General features: G+C 45.9%; 1 protein-coding gene and 1 long non-coding RNA gene across 3 annotated transcripts in view; both read left to right on the top strand.

Annotated features, from left to right (window-relative positions):
- Positions 1-15,598, top strand: part of Wwc2 (WW, C2 and coiled-coil domain containing 2) — a 164,463-nt gene that overhangs the window by 32,486 nt on the left and 116,379 nt on the right. The gene's annotated exons all lie outside the window — the stretch shown is intronic.
- Positions 8,448-14,963, top strand: Gm39173. 2 transcript variants are annotated; one of them, XR_870421.3, is made up of 3 exons: positions 8,448-12,082; positions 12,777-12,847; positions 13,003-14,963. It is a non-coding gene; the product is annotated as a predicted gene, 39173 (long non-coding RNA). The 2 variants fall into 2 exon arrangements; XR_870420.3 differs by having other exon boundaries at positions 12,777-14,963.

Below are 15,598 nucleotides of genomic sequence, written 5' to 3'. Positions count from 1 at the left end.
GATCGTTCCGGAAGTTCAGGGGTCCTGATGGCACCTCCCCAGAACAAGAGAGTCTACGTCAGTCAAGATGGGAAGTCCTGATTCTCCCCTGGGATTGGCTGACGCCAGCTTGGGACTGAGTCTGTAGGAGGAGCAAGAGCACTGGGAGGTTGCCTCAGTTTCTCAGGAGGACTTGCTAGTGTGTCATCCTTGACTTGGCAGTGGAAAAGAACTTTTGTACACCGGAATTGTGTCCTTGTGGCTAAGGCTGACTGCAGGCTCTCACTAGCATGTGATCTTGAGTGGAGAAGCAAGTGGTAGAAATACAGGTTCTGCTTCTACAGCTGCTGTCTCAGGTATTTGAAAAAGTCAGCGATGTGAAGAAGTGGCGTTCCCTTCCCCTTTAAAAGTACTTTTGTGTAGTCACTGTGTGGCATCTGAGTCTGGACTTAAATGTTATGTTTCTGATGCAGCAGTAACAAGTGAGCTCCTACCCCTTAAAATCTACCCCTTAATAGGCTGACTGCTAACAACGGGGCAGGCATCTAGTCAGTTCCCAGTCGTGATATATACAGTATGCTGGGGGCGAGGGGTGTTAGTGACTACCGAGCAATTTTCTAGACACGAAGGGAATACAAATGGAACAGTCTCCCGTGTATGTGGAACCTTAAGCTGGACTAATGGCACATTATGGCTCCCTGATTTGACACCTGCCATCCCGAGCACAGTTAGTACTGACTGGCATTGGGTGAGGGTAGTGTTTGCCAGCATCCCCAATGGGTCCCTGGAAGAAAGCCGCCTGTGTGTGCTCAAGGACTCTTCTTCCCTGCGGGTGGAGCACGGGCACTGAATTAAAACAGTAGGCAATGGAAAGTGGACATTGTAAGAGCTTCAAAAGGTGAAATCCCAAGCAATGAATTTAAATATGCGTAAGGGCCATGCTCCGACGATGTCACAATGCTATTAAGAAATAAATGGAGGAAATTCTGAGCGAATGTGAGGTGGAGGCTGGTGCTAGGGGTACAGCCCAGTCAGTGGACTGCTCGCCCTGCATGCACAAACCATTCCCAGCACTGTGCAAACCAGGCAAGGGAGCGCAGTGGGCTGTCCTACCACTCGGAAGGAAGGTAGAGGCCGGAGGTCATCCTATCCTCACCTATATCACAAGTTTGAGGCCATAGTGGGATACTGGAGCCTTTGCCTCATATGTACAGACAGACAGACAGACAGACAGGACACTATCATTGTGAGCTGGAATAATAAGCTCCTTAAAATGTCACTCATTACCTTGTCCCTCATTGGCTGTCTGAAGGCAAGATGGGTAACCAAGAGATCCACTGGAACTACCCTCAAAATTGGGCTAGGGTTTGCACTTTGAAACTGCCCCAATCTCCTCCAGAGTATGGGCTGAACGTGTGGGGCGGTGCCTCCTCAGGCACGCAAAGGCCATGGAGTTCATTAAGCTGGATCGAGCAACTTTTCTTGAATGGATTCTCAACCTCGTGAAAGGCATCATGCTAGTCCTTGTACATCTTAATAGGGAAAAGGTAACACCTTCCAAAAAGGTCATTTTTTCCCCAAAAGCCATTTGCTTCAACTCCAGTGAAAATGCCAGCACAGGGCTGTGGGCGCAGCCCAGAGGGGGACACTTTTCTAGCTTGTGAGAGGCCTGGGTTTGCTCCCGTACTTCAAACATCCCCAAACAAACCTCCCGACAGCTGCAGGAGTTCTTGTACATAGGGACACGCTGACTCTAAAATGTTTGTGCGAAGCAAGCGTCAATGAGCTGGGACAGAGAAACCAGTTTTCTGAAGGAAGGGTGAAGGCTGCGGGTCGGACTCTCCAGCCATGACTCGGTGTTTGTTTGAGAAGCTGTAGCAGTCAGGAGTCTCCAGGAAGCCATGTGTCCATACAAACAGAAGACGCTCATGGATGCTTATGAGTTTGGACCACACAACTGCGGAGTGTGGCGTGGGCAGACTGAGAGCTGAACTGTGGGGACAGTTGAAGAAAGACACGTTGACAACATGTACAGAAATTAAGACAAGGTGACGACAAGCTCAAAACACAGAATTATAAAAAATGGAGAGAAAGTATTTATGGCCTCACATTGTAAAAAGAGTGCTCAGATATGCCACCAATGCCTGATTCACTTAAAACCTTCCATTTCAGCAAACTTAACTACTTAGAGGCAGAGATTCTTCTGAGAATGGGGCTGAGCCTGATCTTGTTTGTAGCCATTTGGTCCTTTCCCTTGCAGTTCCTGGGTGGGGTTTTGTTTGCTTATTCCATTATTGCCAGACTTTTACTGATTCTTAAAAGTTCCTTATACACTTTAGAAATTTCCCATGTAAATTCTTTATGCTCCAAGTATCTTCTAGTTTCTGGGCTTTTTGTTTGTTTGTTTGTTTTGTTTTTGTTCTTTGTTTTGTTTTTGTTTTGGTTTTTGTTTTTTTTTCAAGACAGGGTTTCTCTGTGTATCCCTGGCTGTCCTGGAACTCACTTTGTAGACCAGGTTGGCCTCGAACTCAGAAATCCGCCAGCCTCTGCCACCTAAGTGCTGGGATTAAAAGTGTGTGCCACCACTGCCCATGTGCCACCACTGCCCAGTGTTTCTGGCCTTTCTATCCTCCCTTCTTCCCTCCCTTCTTCCCTCCCTTCTTCCCTCCCTCCTTCCCTCCCTCCCTCCCTCCCTCCCTCCCTCCCTCCCTCCCTCCCTCTTCTTTGTTTCCCATCTTTATGGAGTTACATTTTGGTTTTTAGAATTATTTTTTTAATTTTAAGATTTTATTATTTATGTGTGTTTTACCTGCATACAGGTATATCTGTTTACTATGTGTGCGCCTGGTGACCAGAGGTCAGAGGGGGGTGTTGGGTCCCTTAGACTTAGAGCTGTGGAAGGTTTTGGTCCACCATGTGGGTGCTGGGACTTGAACTAAGGCCCTCCTCAGTGAGCAGAGAGCCCTTTAAACTACTGAGCCACCCTGCCAGCCCTGAGGTGCTGGTGTTTTGGTCTTAAGTGCAGTCAGACTTATCCAACCTCTAATTCATGATTGGTCTCTTTCTTTTTTCTTGCTCAAGAATCTTGTGTTTTGTATTCTCTTTGCACAGATTTGAGGATTGATCTTTCACATTTGGGTCAGTAACTCTTCAGGACTTAGTTTTGGGGTGTTGCATTCTGGTGAGTTTCTTTTCCTGTTCTGTGGCTCTGGTTTCAGTGCCACGTACTGGAATGCCTAGCCTTGTCACTGGGAGGAGTGATGGGCTTCAACACCGTTTCTACACATGTTCATCTGTGTGTGGGTGTGTGTGTGCGTGTGTATCTGCCTTTGTTGTTGTTGTTACATTTCCTTTAGTCTGTTTAATTCAGTCTTTTACCAATGTCACGTTTTCTTTAGTATTTCAGCTTTATTAGAAATCTTGACATTGGGTAGAGAGAGCCCCTGGATTATTTTTGTGAGGACATTAATACCATTTATGAATAATGATTCTCTGTTCTTTCTTGCTTTCCTTTAGTTCTTTTACTTCTTTTCATTGCCGTACAGTTCTAGCTCAGAGCTGGAATACAGGGTTGGACTGAGCTAGAAATAATGAGCGCCTTTGTTTGGTCCAAATCCCACAGGGCGTGCTGTCAGCCTACACAGGTATTTGTGGGCATCACTACCAGGTCCAGGAAGTCATCTTGTGGATGTGATGATGCTGATCCACCCCGACATCTGCCACCCGCTTTATTGGCAGGGTTGATTCAGCTGATCTGTCACCAGTACATGTGTCCGTCCCAAGCCTTCCCTGGTCTAGGAAGGGGCCCCTGCTCCAGAATCAAACAAACTGTCACGACTGCCACTGATGGACACCACGAGACAGTTTAAAGTAAAATAAAATAAAACAAATGGTTGCTGAATTTTATCATGAGGTTTTCTTCTTTTTGATATACTCATGAGAGAGAGAGAGAGAGAGAGAGAGAGAGAGAGAGAGAGAGAGAGAGAGAGAGAGTGTATAAAGAGAAAGAGAGAGGCCTGAGTAATAATAAACATATCAATTCATATTCCAGTGTTAGTTGACCTTGTGTTCTTTGGAAGAACTTGAATTGGTCTTGAATTATTATTTTTTTGTTGTATTTGTTAGGTTTCAGCTCACTAGTGCCTTATTTTTCCACATTTAAAATGTCATTGATGGTTGGGCAGTGTTGGCGCACACCTTTAATCCCAGTACTCGGGAGGCAGAGGCAGGCGGATTTCTGAGTTCAAGGCCAGCCTGGTCTACAGAGTGAGTTCCAGGACAGCCAGGGCTACACAGAGAATCCCTGTCTTGAAAAACCAAAAAAGAAAAAGCCATTGATGTAAGGGTTATGCACACACACACACACACACACACACACACACACTCACACACACTCATATTAAAGTGGCTAATTATAAGGTGCCATTGATTATTGAGATGGATTCTGGTTTCAGAGCTGTCACTCAGGAGTTTTATTGTTTTGTACTTAACATTTGCTTCTTGTCAGGGTTTGGTGTGTGTGTGTGTGTGTGTGTGTCTGTCTGTCTGTCTGTCTGTCTGTATATGGGTATGCACGCTGTGTGTGGCGGTGAGAAGTCAACCTTGGGAGTCATTCTTCAGGAACCCCTCTCCCCCTTGACCAAGTGTCACTGGGACCAGGGACACACTAACTAGGCTAGGCAGAATGGTGAGTGTCCCCGGGGGTCCGCCTGTCTCCAGCACTTCAGTTCTGGGATTACAGGGACATCCACTATGCCTGGCTGTTCGCATGTACTCTGGGATTTGAACTCAGGCCCTCAGGCTTGCAAGGCAGCAATCACTTTACCACCTCTGCTCCTCTTGCCCCATCCTTGTGTTTTGAGTTAGAAGTTTGTCTCACTGTGTCTGCTGTGTTCTTTGTTTTCAGTGGGATTTTGTTTTAATTCTTTCAGGTCTGACCATCTTTTGTTCTTTCAGAAAGGATTTTTGGAATCAAATTCTGTAGTTGTGGGTTTTGTTTTTGTTATTTATTGTTGTTATTGTTTGTTTTTTGTTTTTGTTTTTTACTATTGAAAATAAAATCAAGGTATAAGACCTAATTAAAAATTTGTACTAATTATTGGGGCTTAAGTTTGGGATGGTCTTTTCCCTGCCTGGCCCCTAAGCCTAGGGAGGTTTTCTACCAGTTTGTTCTTAAATGAGAGCCTGGTCTTCAGCATCCAGATATGGTGGTAGGGATTGCTTTTAGGCTTCTCACCTTGCTCACGCTCTGAGTGGAGTCCTAGACTCATTAGGAAAACTCATGCTTAGTTCAGGGCTTAGCAGACTGGTCTGTAAACCAGATCTGACCCAGGGCCGCCTTTTTTTTTTTTTTTTTTTTTTTAGAGATTTATTTATTTATTTATTTATTTTATGTAAGTACACTGTAGATGTCTTCAGACACACCAGAAGAGGGCGTCAGATCTCATTACGGATGGTTGTGAGCGATCATGTGGTTTCTGGGATTTGAACTCAGGACCTTCAGAAGAGCAATCAGTGCTCTTAACCGCTGAGCCATCTCTCCAGCCCAGGCCTTTATTTTTTGAGTGACATTTGAATGGAGCACAGGAGTTCCTATTGTTTAAGTATTACCTGTGACTTCTCTTCAGCTGCAGCACAAGGTAGTGCCACAGCCCTCAGCAGGGAAAGCTGAAGGGACCTGTGTGGGAAATGTGTTGACTTGTAACTCTCTAATTTACTGACACCCTGTCTAGGTGAAAACCTTCCTTTAAGCCCTGCCTGTCTTTTCTACTGTCTCTGCTCTGAGCTCCTGATCCAAATCTTTTTTCTTGCAAGCTCACAAAGGTTTTCCTGCAGTTGGGGATGGTCTCTGTGTATGCATTTCTACTGTGGGCCGTTTCAGGCACTACAGTAGTGACTGGTGGCATGAGTTGACTCTGGTACCTTGTGTTCCGTGTATTCTAAGAGCTGACATGGGGTGGGGAGCACAGCTGATTACTGTATTTGGGGTTCACCTCAGTTGTGTGGGGGTCTGATGGAGTCAGCTGGAGGAGGTGTACGAGGGCCACGCAGGGACTCTTGGTTTTAGGGGCTGAGTTGTGATGGTTTTGCTCCCTTCCTTTAGTTAAGTTCCATCCCTACGGTGGACAAGGCTGAGCTCCCGAGCTCTCTCCTGCTGTCAGCTGTGTACCTTTCCTCTTAGTAAATACCAACTGCTTACCGATAGGCCAGACTCATTTCTACTTGCTTATTTCCTGTCTCCATCAGCTGAAGCTCCTGAATGATGACAGAACCAGTCCCGTGTACAGGCGGAGGGGCCACTGTGGGGACGAAGATGGGAACATTGCCATTTTTAGCCACTGAGACTGTTAAATTTGCTTCTGAGCCTGGAATGACCCCGACCCTGCCTCTCCTGCTGGGAGAGTTTGTTATGCCAAGAGTACACACAGAGAGACATTCACACATTTGTGTGTCCTGCACCCCCAGTGCACATAGATGCTCAATCCAAGAGTGACCTGTAGGGGGCAGAGTTGCTCAGGGGTACACAGCTGAGGGTCCACCCTGCCTTAGACTCATCTAGGTTGCTAAGAGTGGATGCTCTGTGCCTTGCCGAAGACCCACAGAGTCAGGATTGCTAATGTAGGACTGGGATCTTTTCAGGTCGTTCCTGCAGGGTTTGTTCTCTTCCTGGCTCATTCTTTAAGAACTGGAGAAGGCCACTTTGTGGGAGACTGTAGCTAAGGGGTGCAGGCCAAGAAAGGCAGGAAGAGCTTTCATCGTTATTTGAAGGAAGATTTAGACTCACACAGAAGTGGTAAGTATTGTGATAGTCTGTTTCCACCACTGTGACAGTACTGCCCTCTGTGTGAAGGGCAGTGGTTCTCGGCTGTTTCTTTTTTATAAGGACCTTGTTCTGCTTGGCCAGGGACTCCTCACAGGCCCTAGTTTAGCCTGGATTTCTACTTAAAGAGCCTGTTTGTAATCAGAGTCACCTTGAGAGTTCAGGAGGGGATGTGCAATTCAGGCCCTGACATCCTGCTGCCTCGTGGGATGGCGTAGCGACAGTGCATGGTGGAGGAAGGAACTCCTTGGTGCCTCTCAGGGAGGGGCCATTTTCAATTTCCAAACATTTATCTGTGTATATGTGTGTCCGTGTGTGCTACATCAGACATGTGGCGGTCGCAGGCCCACCCAAGGGACTCTCTCCTACCTTTTGGGCCCTGGGGATTGACAACTAGATTTGGCAGGCTTGGCAGCAAGCACTGTTACCAGCTGAGTTGCCTCAGCAGCTCAATGTTTTTATATGTAATTTTTCACTAAGCCTTGGGTTCGCATTTGTGTTGATCTTGTTCAAGGTCTTTCCTTGATACTTGTACACATGCCAGTGTGCTGTGGACACCTGTGAGTCCACCTTTCTGTGGACGGTGATGGGTTTATCGTGTGGGGGTACAGTTTTGATATCTTTATTAATTATACGTGATGCCTTTATGTTAGATCTTTCTAAATAAATAGCAAGTATTATTCATCCACATGACAAGCACTGCTGGTGGGCTCAGAGACGACATGTATGCAGTTCATTAGAGCGAGGCCTGGCTTCAATGTGGATGATAGTAGGGGATGCCTTCTCAACAGGCAGGCTGAGGCACAGCACAAGGCATGCCAGGAAGGGGATACAGAAAGGCCGTATGCCTGGGGTAGGCCCTGTAGGTTGAAGGGTGCTGATTTAAACAAGTGGGCAGAAGGTATGGGTATCTATCGGGGAGGGACACGGGACAGATGGGGCCCCTATTAGGATGTTCTCCGCAAGCCTGTGCCTGAGTGCTCAATAAATGTTTGCTATTGCTGTTTGACAGCTGCACGAGTAGCTGAGTAGTTAGAGTAAACAAAAATTGCTGCCCCAAATACACTTTTTGTTGTTGGACATCCCTCCTGCAGACTTGTCTTCCTGTGTGTGTGCCTGTGAATGGATCAATGTTGTCTGGCACTGCCTTTTCACCCAAGTATCTTAATGCAGAGAATAGAGAGCCCCCAAGGGTGTGTGTGTATGTGTGTACGCGTACACACGTGCACAGGCTTTTTTAGATTAAGAACAAGCTTCTTTTAAACTCCGCCTTCCTACTCTTCTAAAGAAAGATTCGTCCAGTTTTGTCTCCCTTTAAGAAACGTGTGTGCTTATTTTAGTATTGAAATGGTGTGTAAGTGGTGACTTGAGGAGTTTGCACTGCGTGTCTGTGGATGGGTCCTTTGCCCTGGGCACACTCCTGGCCTGCATCAGTGAGGAGCCCTGTGGTGTGTGTTCTGGCTCAACACTCAGCAGCAGGCTAATGTTACCCAAGGGGCCTAGGGTGTGGGCGGGGTGGTTTTACTATTCAGTATCCTGGAAGGCAAAACACAGAAATGTTCAGCTGCCTTCCATAAATTATATATAAAGTCAAAACCAAGAGGGCCAGGCATGGTGGCGCACGCCTTTAATCCCAGCACTTGGGAGGCAGAGGCAGGTGGATTTCTGAGTTCGAGGGCAGCCTGGTCTACAGAGTGAGTTCCAGGACAGCCAGGGCTACACAGAGAAACCCTGTCTCGAAAAAAACCCCAAAAAACCAACCAAACAAAAAACAAACAAACAAAACAACAACAAAAACCAAAAGTCAAAACCAAGAAAATGTTATTTTCTTCCAGAATGAGCAATATAAAGAAAAGCACGTGAGAATTCAGCATTCAGGCCAGAATGAGCAGTGAGCTTCCTACTGTCATCATCAGGAGAAAAGCCAGTTGTAAAGTATGGTGACAGTCGTTGCTTTGGGATTCTTCAGCAGGCTGATTTTGGCTGTACACTGTCTTATTGAGCTAATATTAACACCAACTTGGTAGCCTCTGAGTTGAATTAAGACTTCATTAATAGTGAGTGGGTGACTTGGGCATGACATCTGGGGTCAGAAGAGAGCCATCGCCACCACGTCTATCAGACTACACTGTCGTGGGTGGCATAGACATGTAGCCTGTGCTCCACACTCTCTACTTGCATTCTGGTCTATTTGTCCTCTGCCCCAGAATCCTGCCTAACAGATAGTTCTCTGGGAGTCATTACTAATTGATTAGAGTTGCCCGGAGATGAATCACACTTAGTAACTTCATCCTGCTGAGCAGAGATGAACTTCATTTGGATAATTGGGAACTGTTTATGGGGTAGTGGGTGCTATCATTCTTGGAGGTTTATATATTTTTAATAATACACAAGCATTTCTAGGCAAATATTAATGCTATTTTATTTCTAGGTTAGTAAACGGAATACATTTTAAGTTTTTACTGAAATTGAAAATATATTTTGGGTTAAGTGATGATTTTTACATCATTTGGTGGTCCTGGCTTAAGCTATTTCACAGTAGCAATACTGAGCACTAGGGAATATGCAGGCAAGACTGGTGTTCAGGGTGCAAAGAGGGAAGCTAGAAGGTTTTCCTACACCTTCAGGTGTGGGGACAGCTGATAGGCACTGCACATCCTTGGAACCAACATCAGGACTTTCTCCCCCGTTTGAGTGACCTCATATCTGAAAAGGAACAAAGATAAATTCCTTTTAAATAGTAGGCGAGTTGGTTTATTAGTGTTCCATTAGTCTGAATCAGTTTCCTGTGCAGTTTATGTAGACACAGGAAGGAAGTGGCTATAGAGAGGATGTGAGGTAGAAGTGTGGGGAAATGTGACTATTTGAGTGGACTCAGTGGTGAGTGCTTACCAGGAAACCGCGCTATTGTGTGTAGTATTCTGTTCTAGAATTTCAGTCGCCAGTTGAAAAAAAAAAGCTACAAAACACAGGGCATCATGAAGAAGATTGACAGACCGTAAGATGCGATGCATGTGGTGGGGTCAGGAAGACTGCGTGCCATTTATTTCTAATCTTGGAGCATTGTTCAGTCATTCATATGCAGGTTAAGATTAATATCTGAAAGCAATAATTAAGCCCATGACTGCCAGGACTAATTAGAGAGAGAAAGGATGCGTGCTCCCAGATGTCGTTACTTATTCCTGATCTGTCTTACTAATAAGGGTTCTGGTTTCTGTTGTTTTCCTACTAATTGTTTGTAGCAGGACAAGATTTGTTTAATGAAGCTCATTGTACATGGACCATTATTAATTGTAATTAGAAAATAACTCCCAAACAAACACGATTATCTTCGGCAGTCGGCAATGAGAGTTGTCTCACTGATGTCGGTTTTTAAACCCTCTGCACTTCCCCTTTCTTTTACAGTACAGGCTAAGATGCACTTTCGCTTAAGTGACAAGGTCTGCCAAGAGTCAAAGCCAAGAGTGTATGGCAGCGGGTGAGATGCTTCGTCCTGCGAACTGTCAGTGGTTTAGGGCCCCACAGGTAGAGAGGGGGGTCAGCTAATTCTGACGTGTGGTGCAGTTGAGTATGATGTGCAGTGGTTTAGAGAAGAGTCTTAATCTTGGCACTGTTTAGCGCCATGCAGTCCTGCAGCAAGGTGCTTGCCTCTTTCTTCCTCAGTTGTATGCTAGTTATAAAACACTTGAAATCACAGCTGCCTCACAATGAGAGATTATAAGTGGCTTTAAAAAATTCTTGTCAATACTGATTTTCGAGCTATTTGGAAATGAATCAAACAGCCCCCCTTCCCCAGTAAAGTGTGTGGGTGTGTGTGATATGTGTGAGTATAGGTGTTGTAGTGTAAGGACGGAGACCAGAGAGCAACTTTCTTTTCTTCTTCCTGTCCTTTTCTTCTTCCTGTCCTGTTTCTGCTGGTGTGTGTGTGTTCCAGGCTGCCCGGCTGGTAAGTTCTTAGGCAGTTCTTTCCCCCACCCCATAATATTCTTGTTAATTATTTGGAATATTTTAGGCAATTCTAATGTCTTGATAAACGCAGGCAGAAACATCCGGCCTTTCACATTGATCCTGGGGTCAAACTTAGGCCACTAGACTTCACCTGCGTTGCCATTCTGCAGGTCTCAGAATACTTTTTTTTTTAATTTGTTATTGAAAGCAACAAGATCAGCAATATCGAAGTTTAGAAGTAATTATATTAAATATTTAAAACAACATTTGTGTATACCTTCTGATCCTAGTTTATACACATGCATGCTTTATATAGTTGGAATGATAGCATAGGTAGCATTCACTGGGGGCAGCTGAACCTGACTTGTTAATCCTGGCCCAATGCAGGGTGGGCAGTGCGCTGGGTAGAGGGGTCTCAGCCACAGCCGTGTGGGAGAAGGGTGGGCAGGCTCTCTGAAAGAGTTGGATGCTACACACATCTGACCAGTGTGAACGCTGGGATTCCTCACAGTGTAAGGCAATCTGTGTTATAGGCAGAGGATCTGGCCAGGAGGGGTTCAGTGTTGGAAAGGACTCTTTTTTTGGTCCCACCCCTTAGGAAGTTGACCCAACTTGGTAGACACTTGGTAGAAGAAAAGAATAGCATCAAGCTGGAGAATGGGAGGTGACTGAGAAGCAGCGTCAACCTGTCCCCTTTCCTAGATCAGTGCTCCCCAACACTGTAGGTTGTTAGGAAATTTTTGGAAATTGGCTAATGGTTTCCTGGGGCTGTCACAGCTGTCTGACTTCCGTGGACTCACTGCTTGGGGGTAACACCGTACCAGACTCAATTCCTACCCATGTTATTTTAACATAAATAGACACAGGGGAGGAGTGTCTGAGGCTAGCCCCGAGGGAATGCTCACATTGGCCAGTTTGCCCAACTGAACATCAAGGCTATCGCAGCTGGCTGTGTTTGCTTTTTCGAGGTAATGGGAAATCCATGCTGTGATTCTTGCTTTATTTCTCTAGCAGCCATTGCATAGCAGGGTGGAGCTTTTGGTGGTGGCGGGGCCGGCACACTGCTCACATCAAGACCACCTTACTGTTTCATCACCCAGTGTTACTATAGACCCAGGAGCATGGCGACGTCAGAGGCTGACTTACAGTTGCTGAAAATATTTTAAAAACGATGCTGGAAACTAATGAACTTGAATATGCTTGGGATAATGGAATATGGGACAGAAGTTTCTGGCATGTTCCTGTTTAAATTTTGTCGTGAGAGATTTTGAGCATTTTCAGACGTAAAGACACCACGGAAGCATCTCCAGGCTAGTGGGAGAGCACATGAGACAGGTGGGCCTCTGGGGAGATACACATTTGCACATGGTTACATGTGTCGCCCTCATTGTTCAGTGTGAACGGGGTCGGCTTTTACAGTGCATGGTGATTGTGCCAAACAACTCCTGTTGTGAGTAGCTAACACACTAATGTAGGCTGTGAGAGACGTCAGAACTCTGTGACACTTATCTTTTATTACAGAAGCCACCTTTAAACTCTGATTTGCCTCCCCAAGGGCAAAAGTGGACATACTGTGTGACTGGCTCTCCCACCAGCTTTAGGGGTGCACATTCCAACTTCATTTTAAAATACCCGTTTTGATACTTTTACAGTGACTTTTGGGAAGATAAAATACTAATGAAGAAGATTGTTCAAAAGCTATTGGGGGGGGGGAGGTATCCAAGGAATAGTCTGGTGGTATTCGTTTCATATCACTCCAATGGATCCTGAATTGTAATCAGAGTAAGAGGTGTGTTTAATGTATTTAAGTTAGACCAGATCTTAGGCATAGCAAAGGATGGTTTGGCTTGCATATCATCCCATTTAATATTATAGGTTTGTAAATCGAGCTTTGAGACCCAGATACTCTTGGTTAAGCTGTCTTAATGTTCCCTGAACTCTGTATTGTGTGTTTTTGCATACACCTAAGGCAGTTTTTCTTCTATTTCCTCTCCCTCCCCTCCCCTCCCCTCCCCTCCTTCTGACATAGGTTCTTGTACTGTATGTAGCCCAGGCTGTCTCAATCATAGCCTCTGCCCCTGGACTGTACTGGAATGACAGGTGTGTGCTGCTGTACCCAACTTGGTTTTCTTCCTTTCTTAAATCGATTCTGGTGTTCAGAAGATGGATACATTCACTTCTTTATAAACACCTTCACTTAGCCCTTAGCTGTTAAAGTGTTCATGAATAACTTCTGGTTCCAATTTGAACCCCAGCCAAGCTAGCATGGCAGTGAAGACCTGAAATCCCACCACTCAGGAGGCTGAGGCACCATCTGAGGCTAACTTGGCTTACACAGTGAGTACCAGGGTAGCCTGAGCTACGTAGTGAGGTTGCAGGTTTCTCACATGGGGTTTGCTGGTCATGGTCTATGTCCTCACTGTACAGTGGCTGCATCGTCCCGAGAGTCTTCCTTACTTTGGATCAGTCCAGTGGCCATTTTAAATGATTGCTACTGGATTAGCATGGAGCTCGCTTTGTCTGTTGTCTATGGTGGCACAATTTGCTCATCACCTGTCTTTCCCAAGCCACCTCTTCTGCTTGTAGAATCAGGGGAGACAGTGAAGATGCTGCCAGCAGCAGTGTATTCTTCAGCCCTGCAGTGCTCAGTGGGTTCAGGATTGCTCTGGCGCCCCGGCCTCTCATACAGACCACAGACCCCAGGCTTCCAAGGGCTGGCCTTGCTTTTATAACTTTCCCCAGACTTTCCTTTGGCGTCTTTCCCCTCACAGCTGCTACATCCGTTGTACTGTGTTAAAGGCGCATGGACACCTGCGGGGCAGGAGGAGTAAGAATTCAAGGACAGAGGAGAGCGAATGACCAGAAGGCAAATCATATGTGTTATGTTATATGTTAATGGCACAGTAATTAACAGATACTCATAAAGGGGGAAAAATTAGGACTTTGCTCATCCATCATCCATCCACCCACCCATCCATTCATCCATCTGTCTCTCTCATCTTCTAACCACCATGGAGGAAGAGATACCTTTGTAGTGAGAACAGGTTTCAAGAATCAGTGGGCTTTGGTATCATTAGGGCAGAACCAGGGGTCAACATAAACACAACAGCTGGTTTTAGCAGCAATGAGATTTGAGAACTGGTAGAGGATCTTGGATATTGAAGGAAGATGTCTGATCCTAATTCTTAATGTTACAAACACTTTAAAAATGGTTTTCATGAAGGGATGGAAGAAAGATTGCAAGGGAGACCGACTGGTTGGAGGGAGATAGACCCGCTTGAACAGTAATAGTGTGACCCACGGGTGATGATAATGTCTGTGTGAAGTGCAGTTATTGAGATGAAACTGTGTTTAAGAGTTATTACAGTATGCTTTTCCTCTGTCAGAAGTGGGCACTTGCAAGTAATAAGATGGACTTTGAAGTGTTCTGTAATGTCACCCCTCCACTCAGTGATTCTCATGGGTGCTGAGAGCCAGCTTCCAGTCATTGACACAAGCGTGTCTTCCGAGGGTGGGCTGAAATCGCCTTTTCTTGAGCTGGCTGGCAAAGTGATAGAAATGACAAGGTTTCCACCTATGACTGTGGACCCCAGTTCTTTATGTTTGTTACTGCTATCTGAGTTCAGATTTAAAATGGTGTGATATTATTTGTGAGTGTGCAACTCTGTCATTTGTTATTCTTGAAATCCCAAACTGACAAAACCATTTTCATTAATCCAGCCAGTAACCCAAGAAGGTATTTCATCTTTTAAAGCTTCCTGTCTCCCGTGGCCTTTCAGACAGGACAGAGAACGTGCATCTCCCTGGAGGAATAGTCAAGCATCCTGGTGGGGAGTGTATGGGCAGTGTGGCAAGGTGGGGAGTGTATGGGCAGTGTGGCAAAGACGGTGACCATGCTGTTCAGGTTACATTCCCAGGTTTGATCTGACAGAAGACACGCCTGACTGCTCCAGTCACAGGAACTTAATGAAGGCAACCTTTCCACCATCCAGCGGCGGTGCCGTGACCACTCCAAAGGGCAGCTCCAGGATGAAGCTGTCCAGACCTAAAGGGAGTGTTGGAACTTGCCAGGCGGTTAGGGTTGAGGGCGGGTCGATAGGGGGCGCTCTCACCCTCAGGCTTACAACAGGAAGGAAGCCACCTTCCTCACCCCACTTGTACCTCAAACTTTTTAAAAAAGAAATAAACACTACCTCTTGCTGATTCTAAGTTTAAACTGCCGTGTGCCATGTTGATACCTTGCCAGTTTTTTCACTTTCTTAATACATTCATAGAGAGGTTTGAACGCTTTGTTGAAGATTCCCAAGGGTCAGTGGTATTTTCTCATGAATTATTAAGGTGACTGTACAGCTTGGCTTGCACATTTATTTGAGCAGTGCTACCGTGTGAGGCAAGGTTGCCATTGCTAACTGTGTTCTGTAGCCACTGTCTGCTGGTCTGGTGTCTCTTTGTGTCTCTATTCCTGGACTTTGAGAGCCGGGGACTCACCTGAGGCCTTGTGTCCTGTGCAAGTGCAGTCTGGGCTGTTTCCCCAACTCCTCCTCCTGGACTCCTAACAGCCTCTGCTCACAGTTGTCTGCCACCCCTGAACGCTAAGATACAGCACCTTCCCAGGTGTCCCTTGTCTGGCACTGCCTCGTTTTCCCCAGACGTGGTTCCAAGTTGCAGACCTGACAGCTGGCTGAATTTATAGGACTTTAAGTTATCAGAGTGCACAGGTACCACACAATCTAACCAGCGTCCCTCCCCATGCTTGACTCCACACAGGCCTCTACTCTTTGGTAAGTGAGCATCCTGAGCCGGGCCTCGTGCACACCACTTACGGCATGTCTACTCTGTCTGCTTTTCCTC

The sequence above is a fragment of the Mus musculus genome, chromosome 8 (genome assembly GCF_000001635.26).
Source record: "Mus musculus strain C57BL/6J chromosome 8, GRCm38.p6 C57BL/6J".
Classification (NCBI taxonomy): Eukaryota; Metazoa; Chordata; class Mammalia; order Rodentia; family Muridae; genus Mus; species Mus musculus.
This window is presented reverse-complemented; position numbering and strand designations above follow the sequence as displayed.